The 26,056-nt window shown below is 39.6% G+C and overlaps 1 long non-coding RNA gene across 2 annotated transcripts in view; it reads left to right on the top strand.

Moving 5' to 3' along the window:
• The window catches only part of LOC118554890 (uncharacterized), a 58,778-nt gene that overhangs the window by 28,763 nt on the left and 3,959 nt on the right, over nucleotides 1–26,056 (top strand). The gene's annotated exons all lie outside the window — the stretch shown is intronic.

Raw genomic sequence — 26,056 nt, forward strand, 5'->3', positions numbered from 1 at the left:
AAATGTGTTGGGAAAACTGGACTGCCACATGTAGAAGAATGAAACTAGACCACTTTCTTACACCAAACACAAAAACAAATTCAAAATGGATTAAGACCTAAATGTGAGACCTGAAACCATAAAAATCCTAGATAAGAGGACTGATAGTAATTTCTCTGACATTGGCTGTAGCAACATCTTTCTAGATATGTCTCCTGAGGCAAGGGAAACAAAAGCAAAAATAAACTATTCAGACCACATCAAAATAAAAAGCTTCTACACAGTGAAAGAAACAACTAATAGAACTAAAAGACAACCTATGGAATGGGAAGAGATATTTGCAAATGACATATCCATATAGGATTAGTATCCAAAATACACAAAAAAACTTATACAACTCAACACTAACAAAACCAAATAATCCAATTTTAAAATGGGCAGAAGACATGAACAGACATTTCCCCAAAGTAGACACTCTGGCCAAGAGACACATGAAAAGATGCTCAACATCCCCGATCATCAGGGAAATGTAAATCAAAACCACAATAAGATATCACCTCACACTGTGAGAATGGCTAAAATAAAAACCTCAAGAAACAGCAAGTGTTGGTGAGGCTGTGGAGAAAAAGGAACCCTCGTGCACTGTTGGTGGGAGCAAATGGGTGTAGCCGCTGTGGAAAACAGTATGGAGGTTCTTAAAAAAATTAAAAATAAAACTACCCTATGATCTAGCAATCACACTACTGGGTATTTACACAAAGAATACAAAAACACTAATTCAGAGGGATACATGCACCCCTATATTTATTGCAGCATTATTACAATAACGAAACTATGGAAGCAGCCCAAATGCCCATCAATAGATGAATAGATAAAGAAGATGTGGTGTATATATATATATATATATATATATATATATATATATATATAATGGATGGAGCTAGAGAGTAATGCTCAGCAAGGTGAGCCAATCAGAGAAAGACAAATGCCATATGATTTCACTCATTTGTGGAATTTAAGAAACAAAACAATGAACAAAGGGGAAAAAAGAGAGAAAGCAAAAAACAGACTCTTAACTATAGAAAACAAACTAGTGGTTACCAGAGGGCAGGTGGGTGGGGGGATGGGTGATATAGATGAAGGGTATAAGAATACACTTATCATGATGAGCACCGGGTAATATATGGAAGTGTTGAATCACCATATCATATACCTGACATTAATATAACACTACACTGGAATTAAAAAATTTTTTAAAGTGCATAAAAAAATTCTATTTTAAATGAATGGATTCTAGAGAGAGACAGATGTGGGCTTGTGAAAACCCAGGGAAGTGAGAAATAAGGAAGAAGGAAAGGGATTCTTTATCCTTCAAATTTAAAATGGAGAAATATGAATAGGTATAAATATATAACTTCGATTCTTTAAATAATATATTATCTTCATTTGATAAATGGTTTAATATGTTACCTAATTGAAAACTTGCCAAAAATACAGGATAGAACAACTCTTCTTTTTTTTTCTTCCGTCCCTGTAGCTGGGATGGTGTGAAGAGGCCTGATTTTACTGGCAGGATCCTTGATGTCTTTTTATATACGATCTCTGCTATCTTTTGTCTCTGATGTGGTTATTGCAAGGGAGAGATACAATGATTTTCAGAGTCAGGACCTAACTGACATGTTCCCTAGTTTTTAAGAAAAAGAAAAAGGAAATTCTGCCTTAAAAAAACAAAAGTAAGTACATCCTAAAAAATTTAAATGAAACATTCCCACTCTCAAACACTAACCACTCTTAAGTTTGCTCTGAATATAGTGTTTCCTGAATTATTTATGAGCATACATATGAATGTGTATTCAGATTGTTTTTCTGAATTTATTTCACAAAATAAAATTATACTATGCATGCTGCTCGGCAACTTGCTCTCTTTTCCCCAGTATATCCCAGACTTATTTCCAAGTCAATGCATATAGATCTATTTACTTCCTTTGGATGGCTGCATAGTATTCTTCAGTATGGATCTACAATAAATTATTTATTTATTTATTTATTTATTTGCGAGAGAACATGCATGCAAGCGGGGGGGGGGGGGCGGCGAGGAGAGCAGAGGGGGAGGGAGAGGAAGGCGGAAAGAATCTCAAGCAGACAGCAGAACCCAACGTGGGGCTGGATCTCATGATGCTGAGATCATGACCTGAGCTGAGATCAAGAGTGGGACGCTTAACCAACTGAACCACCCAGGTGCCCCTGGATCTACAATAAGGTTTTTAACACTATTGTTAAACATCTAGATGGTCAACTTTTCACCATCACAAATAGTATAACTATTCAGCATAAGCTTTTCTTGTTTATAGATCTTTGTAAATCTGTGCCAATATTTCTGTGAACAAAATTCTTAGAAATAACCCTGCTCCATCAGACACGTTGTATTTAAAATTTTGTATTAGCGGGACACCTGGGTGGCGCAGTTAAGTGTCTGACTCTTGGTTTGGGCTGGGGTCCTGATTTCAGGGTCACGAGATCAAGCCCCGAGTAGGGCTCCGTTCTTAGTGCGGAGTCTGCTTGGGATTCTCTCTCCCTCTGCTCCTCCCCCGTCCCCATTCTCTCTCTCTCTCTCTCTCTCTCTCTCTCTCAAATAAATAAATAAATAAATAAATCTTCAAAAACAAAGAAACATAAAACTTTGTATTTAGGGCCAAATTGCCCTCTAACAAGTTTGTCCCACCTTACCTTTCCACAATCGCTGATGAGCATGTTCAAACCACACCCTTGCTTGTGGTGGGAGTTTCTTATTTGGCTCTCCACTTGGCAAAGCTGATCCATTTCCAATCATTCATAAACTACAATTGGCTTTGTTTTGACTGACCTTGCAATTTAAATCTTACTGGTGCTGCGAAAGGAAGTTTTAAGTGGTGGTTAATGAAGTTTCTGTAACCCATTTATTCTTTTAACATGGGTGATTATCTTTCAGGTCTAGAAGTCTTTTATTGCATTTTAAATAACAAACAGGCAAAGATGTTGATCAAAAGTGATCACAAATGACTTCATTTCAAGGCTTGAGTTGTGCCATAAATCATTAGTTATGGATTCCCCAGATCATGCCATTGGTTGGAGGGCAGCACATGATGCATGAAAAACACCATCATTCTCTTTTACTACTATCTGTTTCAGCACAAAACCTCCACAATACAATAGCTTGGTTGTCAGTAACATTGTGTATTGATTTTTTTAGTTATTTAACTCACACAGTGCACAGTTTTAGCAGGACCATATACTCTCCAAAGCTTTTATTTAATTATATATTCAAAAGTCTGTATCTTTCAACTGTCTTAGATACTTCAAATTTCAGCCTTGGAACCCCATATCTAGGGTTTTCTAAATTTATACCACATAGGTGTGGCAGCAGCCTCCAGGTGATTTTGAGAAAGCTAAATCTTTGCCAGGTCCTAAAAAATTGTAAGATTTCTACATTCATGTTGGTTTTAGTTTATAAAACACTCTACTATGATTTATATAAGGGATATTACATAATTGCATTTGTTGTTGTCATCAGATAAATGCTCAATTTGAGTTAAAGAGAGGTTAGTTTGGGAGGAGTAGGCAGTTGTGTATGGAGGCATCATGATTTTAGGCTGAATGCTCCTAGTATGAGTGCCTGTTTCAGCATAAAGGGGGAATGGGTAGCTTCTGTTCCTCTTCAGAAAAGATTTGCAGACTCAGCCAGTGAGGAACCAGCCATCCTGTAAGATCAGAATGTGCTATACTCTAAAGGGCTTGTATAGGGTGGCCAATAATTCTGGTTTGCCTGGAGGGGACTGTCCTACTTTTAGCACTAAAAGCCCTGCATCCTGGAGCACCCATAGGATTGGGCTCCTATGGGAACCCCAACAGTGCAAACAGGCTCAGCTACATCTATTACTTTGTCATTTGTAGAAATGACAAAATAGTTGTAAAATTGTGGCACATGTTAACATTTACATATAAAAAATAATGCATTTAAAACACCCCAAATACACAATCCCTTTATACTTGTGCTATTCACAAGATAACTTCAGAATTTTTAACAATATTAATTTACATATAGAAGTCCAGTGAATGGCACAAGTTAAAAATTGTAAGGTGAACATCTTCCTTTTTTTAAAAGAAAGCATGATTTTAGATATTCTTGTTTTCTTATTTATTTCTAAATGTCAGACTTCTCAGACTTCAAAACACATTAAAACTAGTCCTTGGCAATCTTCAGTTATTCTTGGTGACCTTGCTACCCATCTAGCCATAATCTTGGGACCAGAAGAGCATATAAAAAATCATTTTTTCATTCTTGTTGGTCTATCTTTGTGACTATAAGAAAAGCCTCATTTAAATGATACATCTAAATTCTAAATATAAGGCCGTCTGTGAATGCCAGGCCTGGGCCATGACAGGTTCTGGGGAGGTGAGAGTGAGGTAGTAGGTGCTTATCTCACTACTGAAGTGGCAAAATGCAAGAGACCAGGGAGGGTGGATTACCAAGGGCAAGGAAAGCCTATCCCTGGTGCAAGCAATAGAGGAACATTAAAGAGAGTTTAAAAATAATAATAAAACTGGCTGAAAGTTGATCTGCTTTTTATTATTACTACTCTCTGACAATTCTGATTAAAAAAAAGATTAAAAAAAAAAACTCCCCCCTGGAAAAAACAATATTTTGTTGGTCTACATTCTAGAGTAGCAGTGAATACTGTTGAGTTTTAAGAATATACATATAAGCTTTGAATGAGCAGTTTTGTTTAGCACTTACACTTTGGTAAGCATCGTGCTCTGTGTGGAGGCTAATTTGGAGAACTCCCAATTATACCATTGGCCCCTGACACACTCAGCTATGCACTTCTGTTTTGAGATTAAATTCAGATTGTTCAGAATTGTTCAAGCTCCCTTTGGCGTAGTGTGTGCCTTTAGCACTGGTGATATGACATATCCCTGCATTTAGATAGTAGATTTGACCTAAGCAATGATGGCACATAGTATCAAGATGAGAAAGCAGAGCCTGAGTTACTTCAATTCTGTTATTCTTTGTGACCTCTTGGAGCTTTTACTTGTATTTAAAATTGAAAACGGTGAAACAGTGTGCCAGTCCTGAGATATAATATTTTGGTCAGTAAGTGCAAATTTTAGTTCATACCTGAAATATCATAAAATTTGTATCAGTTCTTTTTAAATAGCTGTAAAACTAAAAACAAATGGAGAAAATTATTATTACTGATTATTAAGAAAATGATTTTCTCATATAGAGGATAAGGGGCTATTGAATATATTAGTATTTGCATGTATCTGCTTTTTTTTTTTATTTTGCATATATCTGCTTTAACATTAACTTTTTTATTCTCTTCTGTTTATAAGTCAAGTGACATGCCCAAGATCACAGGTTAAAAACTGACTCATGGGAGCTGAAACTCTGTTATCAGTCCTTTCCACAACTGCACAATTATCTTTTACCCTCTGTTCTTGCTCATTTTTCAAGTGTAATTCAAAGCCCTAAAGATTTGGGTCTAGAAGTTCAGCTGCAAAAGAATCTATTGTTTAAAAAGGACATTTTGGTCCTTCCTATGCAAAAAATTTATTTTGCACAAAAGTAGCTGTGGTTCTCCTAAATGTTTTCTTTTTTTCCCCAAGTATAAATTAATGTGTAAGAGACCTTCCAGACACCTCCTCCATAAACTATGGGCCCCCTCTGAAATGCTCTTTAGTGAGTACATAGGAGAGCTTGTGGGGGGCTAGGCCAGAAGCAGGAATATTCAGGGGTTAGTGCTCCACCACCATAGGTTCACTTGCAAAGTGCAACCTACACAGGCAGCAACCCCAAGAGTTGACTGCGGTGGTGAGGGAGAGACCCATAGCACAGCAGACATTTGAAGACTGTGTACTGACATTGCGTATCTGCAAGGCCAATCCCATCTTGGTCCAATAGTTAGACAGACCCGAGGCATTGTCATGGAATGATCCATCATCCTGCTAACAGCAGGAATCTGTGGAGATGTTTTCCATGTCCAGTGAAAGCATAGGTTGTTCCAGATCTTTCTATTTTCTTCCCAGGCTAGCTCTACCCTTTAGCGACGAATCATGCCAATATCATAAAGCACATGTTATACTCTCTGCTTTCAAGGACACACATTTGGGGCGTCTGGCTGGCTCAGTCAGTGGAGCATGCAACTCTTGATCTCCGGTGGTGAGTTCAAGCCCCACATTGGGTGTGGAGCCTACTAAATAAATAAATAAATAAATAACACACATTTATGGGTCTTTTTCTTCCCCATGGGGAGAAAACATAAAATATAATGTCAATACAAACACTTCATATTTATTACAAATCATGGTAGACTAAAGTTCAGGTTTAAATTTAGCTTTAATTTAACACATTCTAGTCTAGCTAGCAGTGGGCCCTCAGCAGTTCTGAATGTTTTCTGCTCTTACCTTTGAAAAGGTGGTTCGGTTTAGCTTAAACAATTTGGCTTATTTGTTTACTAATTCGTAGAAGAATGAACTCAAAATGGCAGATGTGCAAAAAGTGAAATATTTTAATAATGTAGTAATAATTCAATTCATAGCACAACTCTGCCATCTTCATAGATTAGTTTTCTTTTAAGATTTTATTTGTCAGAGAGATAGAGAGAGCAAGCACAAGAAGGGGGAGTGACAGGCAGAGGGAGAAGCTGGCTCCTGCTGAGCAAGTAGCCCGATGCGGGACTGGATCCCAGGACGCTGGGATCATGACCTGAGCCAAAGACAGACGCTTAACCCACTGAACCACTCAGGCGTCCCATAGATCAGTTTTCTACTCAATCCTAGCACCTGTTGCCTCCGGGCTACTTTTTCAGCGCTCAATTCTGCCGTGCAGACACGTCTCTAAGACTCGTATAAACTTGGCAGGTATCCCCACTGTTCGAAAGTTTGCATTATGACACTTTGCTCTTGCGAGAGACCTACATTAGTGCCTGTTTTCATTAACTGAAAGAAATCCGGGGAGGATTTTTGCTTCTGTGAATAAGGCGGAGTGAAAATAGCGTGTTCAGCGTTTTGCAGTGAGCTGTTACCGAGGCAGCAGGCACCGAACAGTGAGAGTGGCGCCCCCAAGCTGCTTCCCTGGGAACTGCACACAGTATCAGCATCGAGCCATCCCATTGCAACTGTATTCTTGAGTATTTGTGTTTTATCTCAATTTATTTTGTGCATCTGTTAACAAGATATGTCCTAAGGTATCAGAGAAGCCTAAGAGAGGTTATTTTTTTGGGTGTGGGAACACTAAAAAAAATTTTCGGTATAAATTAATGGCAATTGCTTCTTCACTTTATGCCATTTCGGCTTACCAAAGGTATCATAGGAATGCTCTACTTTTGGATAATGGGGGCAAACTGTATTCCTTTTTGGCATCATTTAATATATTTAAACCCAGTGATGTATCTAGAAGCAGACAATGTTTTTGTTTGGGTTTTAAATATATTAAAAAACATATTCCAGTAGCACACCAAAATCCAGCCTTGCTGGGTTTTCATTAGATTTCATGGCTTCTCTGTGGAATGTCTGGCCAACCCACTCTGATGCTGTCCTCCAGTGGGTGGTCCTCTTCTCCCCTTCCTCCCATGACAAAATTTACCTCGTCTTTATTTCTCCATGGTTCATTAGCTCAACAGACATGTGAGTGTTATTTATTTTCTCTGTTTGTGAATTGATTTTTTAAAATATTTTTGAACTTCTCTTTAGGAGTACATTTTAAAACTAGAATCAGTCAGGATTTCACTTGTAGTAATTTAAGAAATTGGCTTTCCTAGTTTTAGAATAGTGCATGTAAACAGAAATCAAAATGTATTGCTCTTAGTGAAAATTAAATGATAATAGCTTGCAAAATATGAAATAGGCAAAATATTCACTAATATAAAATGTAAATGAGTCGATCTCTTCTTTGTTAATCAGGAGCATAAGGGAAGAAAAAGCTAGCATCCATTTTTACCTCAAAGAAAACAATAAAATTGAGCAAAAATATATCAAGACCAAAGCAATTCAGGTTTTGGCAGAATTGCTCTTTCTAGATCGGCAATAAAGAAGGAACATCAGGTCTTGATAACATTATAACTTTACATACTAATAATTACGTATTCAATATAGTGTTCAAGCCACAGGGTTGTTATTTGGGAAAAAATAATTTAGATCCTATACTTTGTGCCAAAAGATGTCTAGGTAGATTGAAGAGTTAAATATATAAACATCAAGCCATAAATAGAAAAAAGTAGAGTTGCATATCTATCAGCTTCCATTTATCAGGAGAATATCTCTCTAATTGGGGAATAATTTCCCAAGTCTAAAGAGCAATTTTAGAAACTCAGAGGAAAGTGGAAGCAGGTTTAGTAACATTAAAATTACATGAGACTATAAACATCATTAAAAGAGTAACTAGAAGCTGGAAAAACTGCAACAAATTTGATAAAGGGTAAATATCTTTATCAAATAAAGATTCTACCCCATGTGTAGAAGCAAGAACACCAGAAAGGATCAAACAGAACAATGAGCAAAAAGTATGAATACACAATTCTAAAAAAAAGAAAAAAACAGCTAATCGATAAGCAAAAAATACACGTGACCTCATTTGTATTCAAATTAATGCAATAACGAGTACTATCTTGCCTAATTCAAATAGTATACATAATTTAAAATGGGTTATTACAGGCAATTCTGGTCAAAGTGCAGTAAGACGAATTCCTGCTCACTATGGTGAGTGTGTAAATATTTAGCTTTCTGGAACTAGTTCAATCACGTATACCAATAATCTGAAAAGGGATGGTATTCTTTGGCATAAGGATAACGTTAGGCGAATTGTATTTTTGAAGTTGTTTAACATGTTGTTGGATCCGCTGGTTGGTTAGATTCAGGTTCAGTCTTTTTTCTGAGACAAGCGTACCTCATGTGTGGTGCTGCGTACCTCACTCAGCATCACCTCAGGGGGCACATCCTAACTGCCCAACCCGTCTTTAGTAACGATAAGTAACACAGAGTAAGCCACTCAGCCTTTATATCCAGGACGTAACTCCATTTCTTTTTTATATATGTAAAATTATCAAACTCAGATAAAAATTATCTTAGAAAGAAACTATAAGCATATGCTCCATCTATAAAGTAAGGAGGAGAGGGGAATGTTTTTTCTAATGTATGTTGTAAAAAAAAAAGAAATGTTTTTACTGTTAGGCATGTAGTTGGTTACATATACTTTTTGAAAACTGCAACATACAAAGTAGTTGATTCAAATTTGATACTATTAGAATGCCGTCCAGAGAAGCCTTCTTTCAACTTTCTATGCCACATAGAAGAACCATCATCAAAATGACTGAACTCAGGATGCTTCTAAAAACAGAACTATAATACATTGGACTTTGATCTGGTTATTAATCCAGGAAATTTCCAATAGGAAATTCTACCACTCAATCTAAGGAGGAACTCTGTCCATGTGTTCAGTTTATCCTCATCTACTCTCAGTAAGGGGAGTAAATTTTTTTTTAAGATTTTATTTATTTATTTAACAGAGAGAGACACAGTGAGAGAAGGAACACAAGCAGGGGGAGTGGGAGAGGGAGAAGCAGGCTTCCCGCGGAGCAGGGAGCCCGATGCGGGGCTCGATCCCAGGACCCTGGGATCATGACCTGAGCTGAAGGCAGATGCTTAACGACTGAGCCACCCAGGCGCCCGGGAGTAAATTTTTTGACTTCTAGGTCACCCTCTCCAGTCTTTGTACTACATGAAATAAGCTGTTTGCCTATGGTTAGGAGAGCTGAATGGGACACATCCATACATAAGTTGGTAGGGTTTTAATGGATCGTCTTCTGGAACCCACACCACACTATAAGCTGCATGGTCTTAGATGTAATTTTTAAAGTGTACTGAAGATGTGTATTTACCATCAAAGAGAGTGCAAGTATGAGACAATAACTTTAGGGCTACTGTGCTCCACAGATTCCACACACCATATTAAATTACGGCATTTGTGAGATCAACAAATCTCTCCCCGTGGCTAGGTGACATACGATGGATGGAATTTGGGGATAGTCAAATACTTTTATGGTATAAGATGGTTAAAACACAGATAGGAATGCTTGGCTGTCTGATGCAAATCTATTTTGAACTCCTGAAGTTTTAACTTCAGTCTTTAAAGTCCAGCCCCTACCCTTCCTCCACTAACACCGTGTATTGGAGGAGCAGAAAGTGCCATGAGCCTATTCATTAATATTTCACACAGAAGAGGAGCCTGGGTGGCTCAGTTGGTCGAGTGTCTGACTTGATTTCAGCTCAGGTCCTGATCTCAGGGTCGTGAAATCGAGCCCTACGTCGAGCTCCACACTCATCAGGGAGTTTGCTTCCTCTCTCTCTGCCCCTCTCCCCGCGCTCTCTCTCGCTCTTAAAATAAATAAATGAAATCTTAAAAAAAAAATTTCACACAAGGAGTCTTAGCCTTCTGGGTGGGTATAAGGAAAACATCCTGAGTTTTCAAACAGTTAAAATTTTTTCTCACCTGAATAAAATTAACCTAAGTATGGTACTATTTATTGAAAATAAAAGAAATTCTCCATTTAAAGTCATTAAAGTCTCGTGACTTTTTTAAAATAGACTTAACTTGTTTTAATAAATTATATTTTTTGAAACCTAAATTGTCACACCTTAACAATGGTGATTCAGTGCAATATCAAAAATCCCATCTGAGTTTATGTATGAAAGTTGGTAAACTGACTCAAAAATGCAACAGGAATATCAAGCATACAAAAGTGTCCAGGAAATCTTTTTAAAGAGCACTAGGAAACATTTGGCTTCCTAGAGAGCAAAGATACTATAAAAATAACGAAATTAAAATTATGGGGTACTTTAGAGCAGTCAGATTCAGAGATACAGAAAATAGAATGGTGGTTTTCAGGGGCTGGGTGGAGGAAGGAAGGCTGACTTATCCTTTAATGGGTATGGAGTTTCAGTTTTGCAAGATGAAAAAAGTTCTGGAATCGTGGTGATGGTTGCACAACAATGTGAATGTACTTAATGGCACTGAACTGTACACTTAAAATGGTAAATTTTATGTTATCTATATTTTACCCAATTTCAAAAATCATTTTATTTTTTTTTAAGTAAACTCTACCCCCAACAGGGGGCTTGAACTCAGGACCCCAAGATCAAGAGTCGCATGCTCTAACCACCTGAGCCAGCCAGGCACCCCTACACAATTAAAATTTAAAAAAATATATTAACAACAAAAATCATGTAGTACTATCAAAAGTAAATTGCAGTAATGGAAACATGTCTATTAGGCCATGTTTATAGTAGCCTTCATACTACCTCTCATGTGGAGGCTTGCTCTGGGCTCCACACAGCCTGATCTGCCACACACACTTAGAACACCATGGAATGTTCTGGGTTAGAAAGGCTAGGGGGCCGAGAGCTAGACGGCAGGGGGCTCGGTGGAGCGGCCCAGGTCCCAAGCTTCCCGTGGCATCTGCGCCTCAGAAGCCTGCTGTGGAGACCAAGTGGGGGAGGACGGTAACTGCCCCTGTGACACGGACCGTGGCCTCGTGGATCCCTGTTGTGAATCATCGGCCGGGCTCGAAATCTGTATGGAATGCTGCAGAATTTGTTTGCCTTTGTAGGTATTTATCTTCTGTTTGTGTTAAAACTGGAGTGTTTTAAAATTGTTCTTTGAAGGGGGCATAGAAGCACATGGTGATATTCTCATGAAGCAACCCAGTATTTGCACTGTTAACTCATTATTTTAAGTAACCTCTGAAGGCCTTTTCTCTCTACCCAACGTGGTTTAATATGTGAAATTTTAACGACTTTTAAACGTCATAGATTACAATGACTGAGGGACGTTTTGACCAAAAAAAAAAAAAAGAAAGAAAGCTAAATGTTAAAAGAAAAAAAATAGAAAGGCTAGGGACAGATTACCTTCACTGCAGCCTAGTATAGCTTGAGAAGTGTTCTGTTTCTCTGGGCCTCACTCAAAGTTGGCAAGCTTTTGCTTCTCCAAAGATGTCCTATAAAGTACTTTATGTCAGTCAGGATCATAGTGGGGCACAAGATAAAGAGACTTGTCTTTCATTCTGGAGCAAGCATCCAACATAATTCAGATGACTGGACCCCAGAAACTTTACTGATGTGGTAATTCCCTGATTTTTCTTGGGCTGTAGCTCCCACCTTCAGCATGCAAGTGTCTTCCCAACTCAGCCGGGATGCCTGCTCTTTCTTGCTTTATCAGGCCCTCTTAGCACAATAACATCAGTATAGAGGACCAGTACTGTGTCCTATGGGTTGGTGAGATGATCAAGGTTTCTAAGTACAAGACTGAAAAAACGAAACCACGGAGCTGATAGCCTGAGGCAAGATGTTGAAAGTATTCTACAGTCCTTGCCATGTGAAAGCAAACTGCTTCTGATGTCACTGTTTATTGGGATGGAGAAAGAAGCCCTGGCTAAACTGATAATGACATATCAAAGGGCTACAAAAGAGACAACATCTGTAAAAGCAGATTCAATTAAAGTTATTGTCATTCCATTCTCCAAGTTCTTCTAAACCGTGCATCAGCCACATTGTCAGGTAAATTGTAGATGTGATAAAAGTCATCACTCCTGAATCTTTCAGGGTTTTGATATTGGGGCTAATTGCTGTAGTTCTTCCAGGGATGTAGTATTACTCTTTGATTTGGTAAAAAGGGGGAGGTCTGGGTTTTCCCACCATAATAGCTCTCACTCCAGGGATTAGGGATCCAGAGTGAAGATTCTGCCAATTTCTAAGTGTGTCAATTTCAACTTGGAAAGTAATTACTGGGTAACTTCAAAACACCTTACCTCAGAGGTTAATTCCATGATTTAAATAAAACAGAAGTTTACCAGCTTCTCTCACTCTCTGCTTTCTCTCTACATACATGTGAGAGCAATTCTATGGGATAATTTCTAAAAGTAAGTTTGCTGGGTCAAAGGGCAAACACTGATTTCTATCCCATAAACAAAGTATTAACTTACCACTCAGCCTGGTAAAATGGGTATTTTGTTTTGATCTTCATTTCTTTCCTTTGAAGTGATGCAAATAGATCTATCTAGTCTTCCCTTCCCCACCCCAAACATCTTTGAACATCCTTAAAATTCATGTGCTAATGAGCCTCTATGAGATTGATTCATATCTATTCCATTGATTCCCTGGCACCGGCGCATGAGGCTGCCCACCCTCACTGACAGACCACCGGGGCTGTAGACCTCTTGCTATTTCTCTTCTCTCAGTGTATAGTTACTTAGTCAAAGACCACCAATCTCTTTGGGGAAGGGTTAGAATAAGATTCTCAGTTCACCCTTGTAGTGCCATTGCTGGGTTCTTCTTCAAGGGTCCCCAGCTTCCCTTCCATCCTGGATCTGTTCATTGATTCAGATCTTGGAATCAGTGGTGGGGTTATGACTCTCTACAGTGATGGCTCAAGACAGGGCTCCATTGACTAAACCCAGACTGAGGTTTGTTGTTGTTGTAAAAATTAGGTAGAACCTTAATGGAGGTTACCCATTTGATGGTTGATCAGATGGGAATAGTTAAGTAACTAAGATGCACCATACCATGGAATACTAGTTTAAAATGATGAAGTGTATCTAAAGAGACTGACATGTGAAGTTCCCTAAATATCTTGAAGTGAAAAATAAGAGTTGAAGAAATGTGCAGAATCATTTATATAAAACACACAGAGACCAAAAAAAAAAAAAAAATCCACAAAAAACCAACTATATATTTGTGTATGTACCTCTTTGTACATAAAGGCATAGATAAAGTTCTGGGAGAATCTGCACCAAACTGGCAATAGTAGTTCTATCTGGGGAGAGAGATGGGATCGGAGGGGAGTTGGAAGTGGTAAAGAGAGGCTTTGATTTTCTTTTACTCTTTATGCCTGAATTTTTTGCCAAAGCTTTTTCAGGTATGGTTCATATAGCATTAAGAAATAATAAAACTTTGGGGTGCCTGGGTGGCTCAGTTGGTTGAGCATCTGCCTTCGGCTCAGGTCATGATCCCAGGGTCCTGGGATCGAGCCCTGCATCGGGCTCCCTGCTCCATGGGAAGCCTGCTCTCCTTCTGCCACTCCCCCTGCTTGTGTTCCCTCTCTCGCTGTGTCTCTCTCTGTCAAATAAATAAATAAAATATTTTTTAAAAAAAAGAAAAAGAAATAATAGTACTTTTTAGTCTGGAAGACTGAGGAAAGGGGGTGGTAAGAATGTACCTCTCATCTCTCCCTTGGCCCCTAGTAGGCTTCTTTCCACTGTGCTGCAAATATTTTGGGCAATGGTTCTGCCCCATCTCTGGATCCTGCTGATAATATTGACATCATACTTTTTATTCTTGTGATGTGTTTTGTCTTGTTTTCATAGTGGAAAATTCTCATACTTCTTTTTCTTTTTTAAAGATTTTATTTATTTATTTGAGAGAGAGTGAGTGAGAGAGTGCACGAGAAGGGGTAGGGTCAGAGGGAGAAGCAGACTCCCCACTGAGCAGGGAGCCCAATGCAGGACTCGATCCTGGGACTCCAAGATCATGACCTGAGCCGAAGGCAGTCGCTCAACCAACTGAACCACCCAGGTGCCCCGAAGTTCTCATACTTCTGTGTCCTACCCAGCACCTAGCAACATGCTCAATGTGTGCTCAGTAAAGACATCAAATAAATAAAGCCTTGTGCAATTCTTTTCTGAAGCAGAAGGGCCTCCCTCCCCCACCCCTATGCCAAATCTAAGAAAATCTAATTAATTATTTAAAATTTGTTCAAATGACATGTCTTCGGGGAAACTTCTTCACACATTTCTCCAATTGCAATTTATTGTGCTTTTTCTTTCTTTTCATAACACTTTTAAACACACATTCTTATACCTATAATATGATATGTAGTTCATTATAATCACTGTATTTGAACTTGTAACATGCCAGCCTTCCCTTCTAGACGGCACTGCCTGGGAGCAAGGTGCAAGGTGTTACCCATTCTCATTATACTACAGTTTTTCATCCCCACCAAAGCCTTGGATCAGCAGGTACTCGGTAAGAATGTTGAATTCAACTGAATTAAAAGGATGGGACAGGTTGTGATATTGAAATTTTTCTACACATGAACCTGCTTTTACATAATCCCACCTGGGGTGATCAATGGTAATTCAGTCACTGACAACCTCCCACACAATACTTACTCTTCCTCTCTCAAAAAGAAACCTCTCCTCCAGAGGGGCTAGGATCCTATTGTTTAAGGGCAGCCATGCTTTCTTTCTCTGCTGGACTCTCACTCTCCACATACCTATGCCCACAGTTCTCCAGGGTAACTTCCTATGAGTGAATTTGCTGGATCAGAGAGAAGAATTTCCATTCTCAACAGCACTGTGTATTATCCACCTTTGCCAATCAGCTGATAAAATATGGCCCCTTTTTAAAAAGTTTCATTTCTTTGCTTTTCCATGTTCCCTCTTGTCTTCCTCCCCTAACTTCTTCACTCACAGCCCTTTGTCCCTGGAGGCAACACTTTCCTACTTTTAATGTTTTCTCAATGAAATGAATAAGTAATCATCTTTGGTCATCCAAGGATATGCTTGTCCACCACTTAGAGAGGAGAGCAGGGTCAGATCTAGGAAGGCCTACCTCCAACTACATGGGCCATTTGCAGTTAGTTGGGCAGTTGGGTGCATCACCCTGACCTAGTTAACTCCAATAACTCTTCAGATCTCACTTCAAAAGTCAATTCCTCAGGTAAGCCTTTGCTAACCCCTAGATGAGCTCAGGTTGCCTGTTCTTAGCTATAATAACTACTAGAGAATTGTGTACTTATTTTATTAATATCTGTCATATACATGAGGATAGGAGACTGGCCCTTTTCTCCCTCATTATCTCTTATCACGTGCTTAGCATCTAATAGGAGCTCAGTAATATTCTGTGAAGTGAATCAATCAAAAAAGTCCATCAATTAGTAATTCTACATGAAATCCCCTTAGCACAGTGGTTCTCAACCCTAGCTGCACTTGAAAATAACCTGTGAAGTTTTGTGGTGTTTTTTAACAATATTAATGTCCATCCCTACCATAGACTTTTTTTTAAAAGGACTTTCTTTTGTGGAGGCAGTTTTAGGTTTGCAGCAAACTTTAGAGGATGGTACAGAGAGCCCCCATATACCATTTCACTTCTATATAAGCACACATATATGTACATATCTAATATACATGAGCATTCATAATCGAATACATTATTGTTATTATTTTGAACAAACTGTTATCTGTTGGATCAATTAAGAATAAGAACAACAGAAGCATTTTGCCTTTACATAATACTTCGACGGACTTCTTTTCTTAATGTAGATCCAACTTTCTGACCTATATTACTTTCATTCTCTCCAAATAACTTTTTAAACATTTCTTAGGGGCACCTGGGTGGTTCAGTAGGTTAAGCGTCTGACTCTTGAATTAGGGTCAGGTCATGAGCTCAGGGTTGTGGGATGGAGCCCCATGTGGGGCACCGCGCTCAGCAGGAAGTCGGCTTCTCTCCTTCTCCCTCTCCCTCTGCCCCCCCTCCAGTGCTCACTTGTGCGCGCATGTGCACACGCGCTCTCTCTCTCTCTCTCAAATAAATAAATAAATCTGTTAAAATTATCTTAAAAATTAAAAAATAAATATTTCTTGCCAGGTAGGTCTACTGGCAACAAATTCCCTCAATTTTTGTCTGAGAAAGCCTTTATTTCTTCTTCTTTTCTGAAGCATGATTTCACAGGAAACAGAATTCTAGGTCGGTGGTTTTCTTCTCTCAACACTTTAAATATTTCATCCCATTCTCTTCTTGCTTGCAAGTTTTCTGAAGAGAAGTTGGGTGTAATTTTTATCTTTTTTCCCCTAGCTTCTCTCAAGATTTTTTCTTTATCTTTGATTTTCTGTAATTTGAAAATGATGTGGCTAAGTATAGGGTTTTTCTTCCTCCTCCTCCTCTTCCTCCTCCTCCTCCTCTTTTTCTCCTCCTCCTCCTCTTCCTCCTTCTCCTCCTTCTTCTTCATTTATCCTGCTTGGTGTTCTCTGAGCTTCTTGCATCTGTGGTTTGGTTTCTGACATTAATTTGGGGAAAATCCTCGGTCATTATTGTTTCAAATATTTCTTCTGTTTCTTTCTCCCCTTCCTCTCCTCTGGTGTTCCCATTACATGTGTGTTACTCTTTTTGTAGTTACCCCACAATCCTTGGCTATTCTGTTCTATTTTTCCGGTCTTTATTCTCTTTGCTCTTCAGTTGGGAGGTTTCTACTGAGATATTCTCAAGCTCAGAGATCCTTCCCTCAGATATGTCCAGTCTGTTAAGCCCATCAGAGGCATTCTTCATTTCTATATAGTGGGTTTTTTGTGTATCCCTAGCATTTCTTTTTGGTTCTTTCTTAGGATTTCTGTCTCTCTGCTTACATTGCCCATATGTTCTTGCATGCTGTCTACTTTATCCATTAGATCCCTTAGCATTTTAATCATAGTTGTTTTGAATTGCCAATCTGATGATTCCAACATCCCTGTCATGTCTAGTTCTGATGCTTGCTCTGTTTCCTCAAATTTTTGCCTTTTGGTATGCTTTGTAATTTTTTCTTGGTAGTTAGACATAGAGTACCAGATAAAAGGAACTGTTATAAATGAGCCTTTAGTAATACGGTGGTGAGGTGTGAGGCAGGGGAAGCAAGTCTATGGTCCTGCAGTTGGGTCTCAATTTTTAGTGAGCCTATGCCTCTAGGCTATGAACTTTACATGTGTTTTCATTCCCTTCCCCCACCGCAGGTAAGAGAGGATGGCTGGAATGGTTTGGCCTTGGGTGTTTCTGCTCTCCCGCATGGAAAGCCAGAGCTGGCCAGAGTGGGGTATTTCCCATCCCCTAGGTCAGTTAGGCTCTGATACTATTCCAGCAGGTTAGGTTCTGCTTAACTAGTTTCTCCTGAGGGCAGGTGTTAAGAACAGAGTGCTCTAGCATATTTCAAAATGCCTCCTTTTCCCTCTACCCCTGCCAGAAGCACAAGAGGATTTCTCTCTGATGTTTACTGTGGAAATCTGGTCAGGCTCATGGAGGTAAATCCCACACTATTGTAGGGGCACCCCTCTGACTTGGGTTCCCCTGGGGTTTTAAATTCTGAGTTGTCTATGCTGAACTTCCAGCAATTCATCCATTACACAGCTCAGGTTTTCCTGCCTGGCACTGGTTCTCACAGCACTTTCTGCACATGAGTCTCTGCTCCATGAAGTTTTTATCTCTGTATTCACCTGTCAGTTTCTGATCTCGGGGGCAGTGGTTTGCCCTGTCCTCACCTCTCTTAAGGATCCTAGAAAGGGGTTGGTTTTTTGGTCTGTTCAGCTTTTTCCTTGTTGTTTAGTTCAGTGTGATGGCTTCCAAACTGCTTACATACAGAACTGGAAACTGCAAGTCCCACAGACCTTTTATTTATTTTTTATTTTTTTTTGGAGAAATATGTATCAGTTCGTTTTATTTGGGTATTCAATAATATACCACAGACCTTTTAAATTGGCATCTCATGTTGATTCTTACCACGTAGCCAGGGTTGAGAAACTGATTGGCCAGTGCCAGTAACCTCTCCAACAGGCCGCCAGGAGGCACCAAACGACACCGATGGCTCCAGGAACATCCAGCTACCTAAGGACTCCCCACTTGATAAGTTCATCTCTTGTGTGAAAAATTTGGACACAGAGGGCTGTTTTTCATGTTTTGCTTTTGTAGGACACGCACACACACACATAAGTACTCCAAATAACAAATGCATCAAAATTCATAATGGTTATGTGAATAGTGATTCAAAAATAAAAAATAATGAATAGTCCCTCATTCTCTCCAAGTGAGATTTGCTTCAGTCCAGAATATCTAAACAGATCTTTTCTGTTTGCCATTTTTTGTTCAAGCTTACCCCCTGCAGCGAGGCTGAAGATGGGCCTTGGGCTGAACCTACTTTGTAATATAAAAAAACTGGATGCAAACAGCGGAGGCGGATGTCTCTTGTGGGTGAGACAACACTGAGGTTTTAATCCTCTATTACAGAACATTGAATGGGCTCTGTGGGCTGCATTGTTTCAACACGTGGATGTGGGAAACACTTGGTGAGGGCGGGGGAGGGTTGCAATGGACAAACACTAGCCTCAGAGCTCTAAGGACAGGTCTGAAAGGCAGCAACCATCTTTCCTTTGACTACCCCCCAAGTCAAAGTCCAGCCTTCAGTGTTAGCTGCTCGGGCTCCAGGTTTAAGGCAAGTCACTCAGTTTGTCACCTACAAGTGATAGCTCTACTCACAAGGGTTTGTGTCCCAAATATTAGCCATCACTTTGCTGGCAGAAGGATTGTGCCAGAATACCCAACTTTGTGCCAGAATAGTCAACTATTTTGTAAATTTTGTAAATGCACAAAGATAGTGAAACCCTTTTACCAAGGGAGGAATGTTTTCCCAGGAAATGCACAGTTCCTCAAGGGTCCAGCAGGGTTTGAATGCCCACAGCAGAAGGTGAGGGGTCTTCACTGTGTTGTGCTCATGTATACCCTAGAAGAATTTTACACTTTTTAAAATCATATCTTTAGGGCCTTTTGTGGGCCAGGCCCTATGTAAAGGATTTGAGTATGTCCACATATTAATTCCCTCGATTGTGAATACCATCCTGCAAAAGAGTTATTACTATCCCGTTTTACCAATGAGGAAGATTGAGCTCAGGAAAGTTAAGTAATTTCCCCAAGGGGGCATATGCCTCTTCTAATTCTGAGGCCATGCATGTGGCAATGTCAGGCAGACCTGGGATCAAGTCCCAATTACACTACCGACAGGCTGTACAAACTTGGCAACTTGTCTTCCTGAGGTTCCATGTCCTCATCTGTAGGATGGATTGTTCTAGAAATCAAACAGTGTGCAGGAAAGCAGCCGGCAATATATCTGAACACAGTAGGCATTTCATAAATATGTCTGTCTGTTCATAAATATGTCTGTCTGTCCATCTTTCCCTCCTTTCTTATTCTTTCCAGCAGGAGTAAGGTGGGCGATCAGACATTAGCTCTACAAGGGAGGGCTGCCCACCATTCCATTTCCTTGAGAATACTTCCAGCTCTGGGCACTCGCGGCTGGGTGCCACCACTTCTTTCCTAGGTGGATAATCAAGCCCTTAAGCATACCTTCACCTAGATTAGATATAAAGATGAGTATTAGGAGAATTCCCCGGTGGCAAATGCACAAAGATAATGAAGCCCTTTTACCAAGGGAGGAATGTTTTCCCAGGAAATCCACAGTTCCTCAAGGGTCCAGCAGGGTTTGAATGCCCACAGCAGAAGGTGCAGGGTCTTCATTGTGTTCTGCTCATGTATACCCTAGAAGAATTTTACACTTTTTAAAAGTTGACCTCAAAATGTTTTATCATGTTATTTCTTGCATATCACAGGAATTTACATTTTTTTAAAAAAGGTTCACTTCATTCTTTTAAATGTACACAATGGAAAATAAATACTAAACAATTTGATTCCCATTGCTGTCCGTTTAAAATGTACATGAACGGGCACCTGGGTGGCTCAGTTGGCTAAGGGTCAAACTCTTGGTTTCAGCTCAGGTCATGATCTCAGGGTTGTGGGATTGAGCCAGGCGTTGGGCTCCTCTGCTCAAGATTCTCTCTCCCTCTCCCTCTGCCCCTCCCCACCCCTGCTGGCTCTTGCTCACTCTCTCTCTTTAAAAAAAAAATTAAAATTAAAATGCACATGAATTCACTCATCTTTAACAGGCATTTTACATCATTCTTTTTTCTCCTTGACTTTTACATAAAAATATATATCTTTACATAAAAATATATCTTTATATTTCAGAGGTTTTTATTGATCACCCTATCATCTTTACCTGCAACTAAAATACGGGAAAGTTGATTTTCATTTTTTAATTTCATGAGACCATGAAGGTCTAATTGTTAAAAAAAAATCCTAGTTGTTATCATTGCGATTATTATTGGTATAAAATTAACTAAATCATAATTATACATTTTTTAAAGATTTTATTTACTTGAGAGAGAGCAAGAGCAAGAGAGAGAGAACAGAGGGAGAGGGAGAAGCAGACTCCCTGCTGAGCAGAGAGCCTGACACAGGGCTTGATCCCAGGACCCTGAGATCCTGACCCGAGCCGAAGGCAGACACTTAACCATCTGAGCCACCCAGGCACCCTTAATTTTTTGTATTTATTAAACATAAAATTTTGAGTTACATTAAATATATTTATATTAAATTGTTATGTATTTCCTAATGAAATGGCTGGGGCTTTTGTTTTTCAGTTTCTTCATATATCCGTGATAGATACTACTGATTGTTCAAATGAGACAGGATTCAGCATAAATTCTATTTCTGTTTCCACTTCTATATATGTAAATAACTGGAAAGCATGTTTACATATATCAGTGGGTAGAAATGGAAGGAATCTTGTTATGTAATGTCATTCAACTTTTTCAATGTTCTTGGGTTATATGCCCCAAAAATCCCAGAATTATCTAATGTTATGCTCTGCTCTCAATACACATATGCCTAACCAATGATAAACGTAAAGCCTTGCCTTCTATTGAGGGTGTCTTGATTAATATTAATAATTAACATTTCAGAGTACCCTTTGGTGCTCCAGGGGCAAAGAAGCACTGTGGGAAGTGAAATGGGTGAATGAGATGCCCTCTTTTTATAAAGGGAGAGAAGCAGAGTTACAAAGGGAGGTGAAAGGAGATGCTTCATGATGCCTGGGCTAGAGGCACATCATCAGGCAGTGACTGGGGCTTCCTATAGCCTGTGATGGCAAACTGGGTTCATAACATGGACTTGTAATATGTACAGCAAAAGTGGACAAAAAATGGTCTTGTAGTATACGTAAAGCACAAGTGGACAGAATTATAAGGATAAATAGACAAATTTATAATTACAATGAAATATTCTAATACACTCATCTCGGTAATGAATAGGACAAGCAGACAAAAAATCAATAAGGAATACAGATTTGAACAGCACGAATAAAACACTTGACATAATGCACGTGCACAGACCTGCCAACAACTCTCTGCAAAATGTACATTCTTCACATCACACTTGGAATATTTACCAAAACTGACTATAGAATAGTTCATAAATCAAATCTCCACAATTTCAGAGGATTGGCTATAATGCAATTAAAATGAAAATCAATAATAAAAACATAATGGAAAGTCCATTTTTCCCAGTGACATATTGAGAGAAGAATAGCTGAAGGCTTCAGAGATGTCAAAACTATAACTTCTTCCCACTGGATCATATTGGATCCCATTGTATCGTACTAGGATTCCTAGGTATCTGTCCACTTAGAGTTCCAGAATTCTTAAGTAATCCTCAATCCAAATCAGCAAGAAAAGGAAAACTTAGTGGAGAGATGGGCAAAGTCTTGAGGAAGCATTTCGTAAAAGAAGAAATCCAAAAGGCCAATAAACATATAGAAAGTTTCCACATCAGGAAAATGCAAAGTAAAACCACAATAAGATACCACAAACTCTGGTCAGAGTGGCAAACATTTTAATATCTGTCAACATCAATTAGAGAAGACTTCTGCATTGTTAGGGGGAAGGAGAATTGGAGCGACCACTTCAAAACCCAGTTTAACACTGTCTGGCAAACTTGAAGTTACCCATAGCCAATGACTGGACTGGTCCAGCCCCACAGCAACTCATGTACACGTGCCCCTGGAGACACATATAAGGATCTTCTCAGCAGCATTGTTCACAATTGCCCCATACTAGAAACAACCAGATGGGGCGCCTGGGTGGCTCAGTTGTTAAGCGTCTGCCTTTGGCTCAGGTCATGATCCCAGAGTCCTGGGATCGAGCCCCGCATCGGGCTCTCTGCTCGGCTGGGAGCCTGCTTCTGCCTCTCCCACTCCCCCTGCTTGTGTTCCCTCTCTAGCTGTCTGTCCCTCTCTCTGTCAAATAAATAAAATAAAAATCTTTAAAAAAAAAAAAAGAAAGAAAAAGAAACAACCAGATACCCATCACTAGTAGAATAGGTTAAAAAAATTGTAGTACAACAAATTATAAAATGTGCTATATTCAAATCTGTGAATGCATCTTATAAACACAAAGTTAAAATGAATTAAATTACTTTTCTGTAAACTCTGTGTAGAACCTAACATACATACATAAAAGTACACAAACTTTCATTGTACCGTATCCAAGAGTCTGCTTTATTTTTGAAAAGGAAATATATTACTCCACTAGATGATGAGTTTCTTTAGAGCAGGGATAACTATGTCTTTTATTGTTTGTGTCCTGAACACAATGCTTTGCCAGGGGGTAAGCTCTATAGAGTTTGGTGAGTGAGATACAGAGCTCTTTGAATTGCTGTCACCAAATCAAAAAGAAGATGATCTTGGGTAGAGGGGACTTTTCTATGACTGCATTTTATTTTTCTTATCTGTTTAATAATAATCCCTTATATTTTCATTGTCTTTTGACTTTACTAATACCTTTCACACCCTCTGTCTCATTTCATCCCCATAACAATCCTAGAGGTAGACCAAGCATGTATTATGTACCCCTCAGTCATAGTTGTGGAAATTGAGTCTCAAAAAAGCAAAAGTCTTGGCCAGGCAACTGGATACTGGATGGGCTGAGACGAGGATGCCCAGGTGTCCTTTGCCTTTTAACACAGCATTCTCTCTCCTACATGATGCTGAGCTGGTCAACTAGACTCCTTAGCCTGCAACGGGCTTCTTCCAGCTCCAACATCCCCCGATGCTTTGGGGTCACAGACTCCACAAAGGAGTGGAAGGTGGACCAGAGGAAGACAAAGCAGGGATGGTACATAGCAGTCCTTGATTAAATTGCACTCATGGGCTTGGGAAAACCTCTTGGCACTCTTCTTTTTAGTGTCAATGTGCCTCCTTTTGTTCCAGCTTGAAGAACTCCTTTCAGCATTTCTTATAAGTCAGGTCTAATGGTGATGATCTCCCTCAGCTTTTGTCTGGGAAAGTCTCTATTTCTCCTTCATTTTTGAAGGCTAACTTTGCTGAATAGAGTATTCTTGACTAGTTTTTTCTTTTCAGCCCTTTGAATGTATCACCCCACTTTCTCCTGGCCAGTAAGGTTTCTGTTAAGAAATGCACTGATATGGGCGCCTGGGTGGCTCAGTCAGTTAAGTATCTGACTCTTGATTTCAGCTCAGGTCATGATCTCGGGGTTGTGGGATCAAACTCCACATCAAGATCCACACTTAGCGTGGGATTCTCTCTCTCCCTCTCCCTTTGCCCCTCCCCCCACCCGCACTCACGTGCAATCGTGCGCGTGCGTGCGCGCTCTCTCTCTCTAAATATTTTTTCAAATAAAAAAATCTACTGATAGCCTTATGGAGGTTCCTCTGTAAGTTACAAGATTCTCTTCTCTTGCTTCTTTTTTTTTTTTTTTTAAAGATTTTTTATTTATTTGACAGAGAGAGACACAGCGAGAGAGGGAACACAAGCAGGGGGAGTGGGAGAGGGAGAAGCAGGCTTCCTGTGGAGCAGGGAGCCCAATGCGGGGCTCGATCCCAGGACCCTGGGATCATGACCTGAGCCGAAGGCAGACGCTTAACGACTGAGCCACCCAGGCGCCCCTTCTCTTGCTTCTTTTAAGATTGTTTATCTGTCTTTGATTTTTGACAGTTTTGTTATGATGTGTCTTGGAGAGGATCTCTTTAAACTGAGTTTCTTTGGTGGCCTATGAGCTTCATGAACCTGGATATCCAAATCACTCCCCAGATTTGGGAGTTCTCAACCAATATTTCTTTAAATAAGTTTTCTGCCCTCTTCTATCTTTCTCTTTTCCTTCTAGAACTTCAATAATTTGCAAATTATTTCTTTTGATGGAATCCATAGGTGACATAGGCTTTCTTCATTCTATTTCTTTCTTTTTTCTTTGCTTTCTTATGATTGAATAACTTCAAAGTTCCCATCTTCTAACTCACAGATTCTTTTCCTGATGAATCCTTTCTCTTGGTGATGCTGTCTATTGCATTTTTTTTTTCCATTTCATTCATTGTCATCTTCAGCTCCAGAATTTGTTTGGTTCTTTGTTATGATTTTTATCTCTTTGTTAAACTTACCATTTTTCTCATATATTGTTTTCTTGATTTCATTTAATTGCTTTCTGTGCTTTCTTATAACTGATTGAGTGTCCTTAAAAAGTTATTTTAAATTCTTTATCAGTTAAATCACCGATCTCTCTATCTTTGGGATTGGTTATGGAAGATTATTGTGATCCTTTGGTGGTGTCATGCTTCCTTAATTTTTCATGTCCTTGAAGCTTTGCGTTGCTGTCTTCACATTGAATGAGGAGCCACCTTCTCCAGTCTTTATTAACTGCCTTCGAGAGAGAAATACCTTCCATCAACCCTGTCAGGGATTTGGAGGGTTTCTCAGAACTTCCGTGGATACACCTGCTCCATGTTTCTTGCTCCCTCTTGTGGCAGAACTCTTAAGCTTGCATGCCTTTTCTCTATTCTGAAATGCACCAGCCTGAGCTCTGACAGCCTCTCTTTTGTTTTCCCAAAGGTGGTGCTAAAGCTCAAGTTTGTAGTCTCTCCTTGGCCTGGAGATTAGGGCTGGCTTTTGTACGTGTTTGCTAACTAAGCTGTCTGCCAAACCTCGCTTTCACTGCCACCAGCAGGAGCGCCGGGGAGCTGGCCATGGTGTGTGTGTGTGTGGGTTTGTGTGTGTGTGTGTGTGTGTGTGTGTGTGTCTGTCATATATAGAGTGCTGTGGGTGCCCATGGGTCAACTGGGAGATTTGAGAGCAAGGTTTCCCCAGTGGCTTTTGTGCAGGCTTCATGAAGGAGTCTGCAACACAGTTAGTAAGATCCACATCCTTTAATGTCCTCGGGGAGTCATATCTGCTGTTCTCCCAGCCTCTCCTTGCCCACCTCCCTGGTCATACAACTCATGATTCAGTATGCTGGATGTGGTGAGAGAGAAATGAGCTTCTTTGGGAGCATCCCACACAGCTGGGGAATCCAGGTGCTCATTCACATGTTCTCTCTTTTCCCCATGAGAAATATCACAGGCCAAGAAGATCTCT

The sequence above is a fragment of the Halichoerus grypus genome, chromosome 8 (assembly GCF_964656455.1).
Source record: "Halichoerus grypus chromosome 8, mHalGry1.hap1.1, whole genome shotgun sequence".
NCBI lineage: Eukaryota > Metazoa > Chordata > Mammalia > Carnivora > Phocidae > Halichoerus > Halichoerus grypus.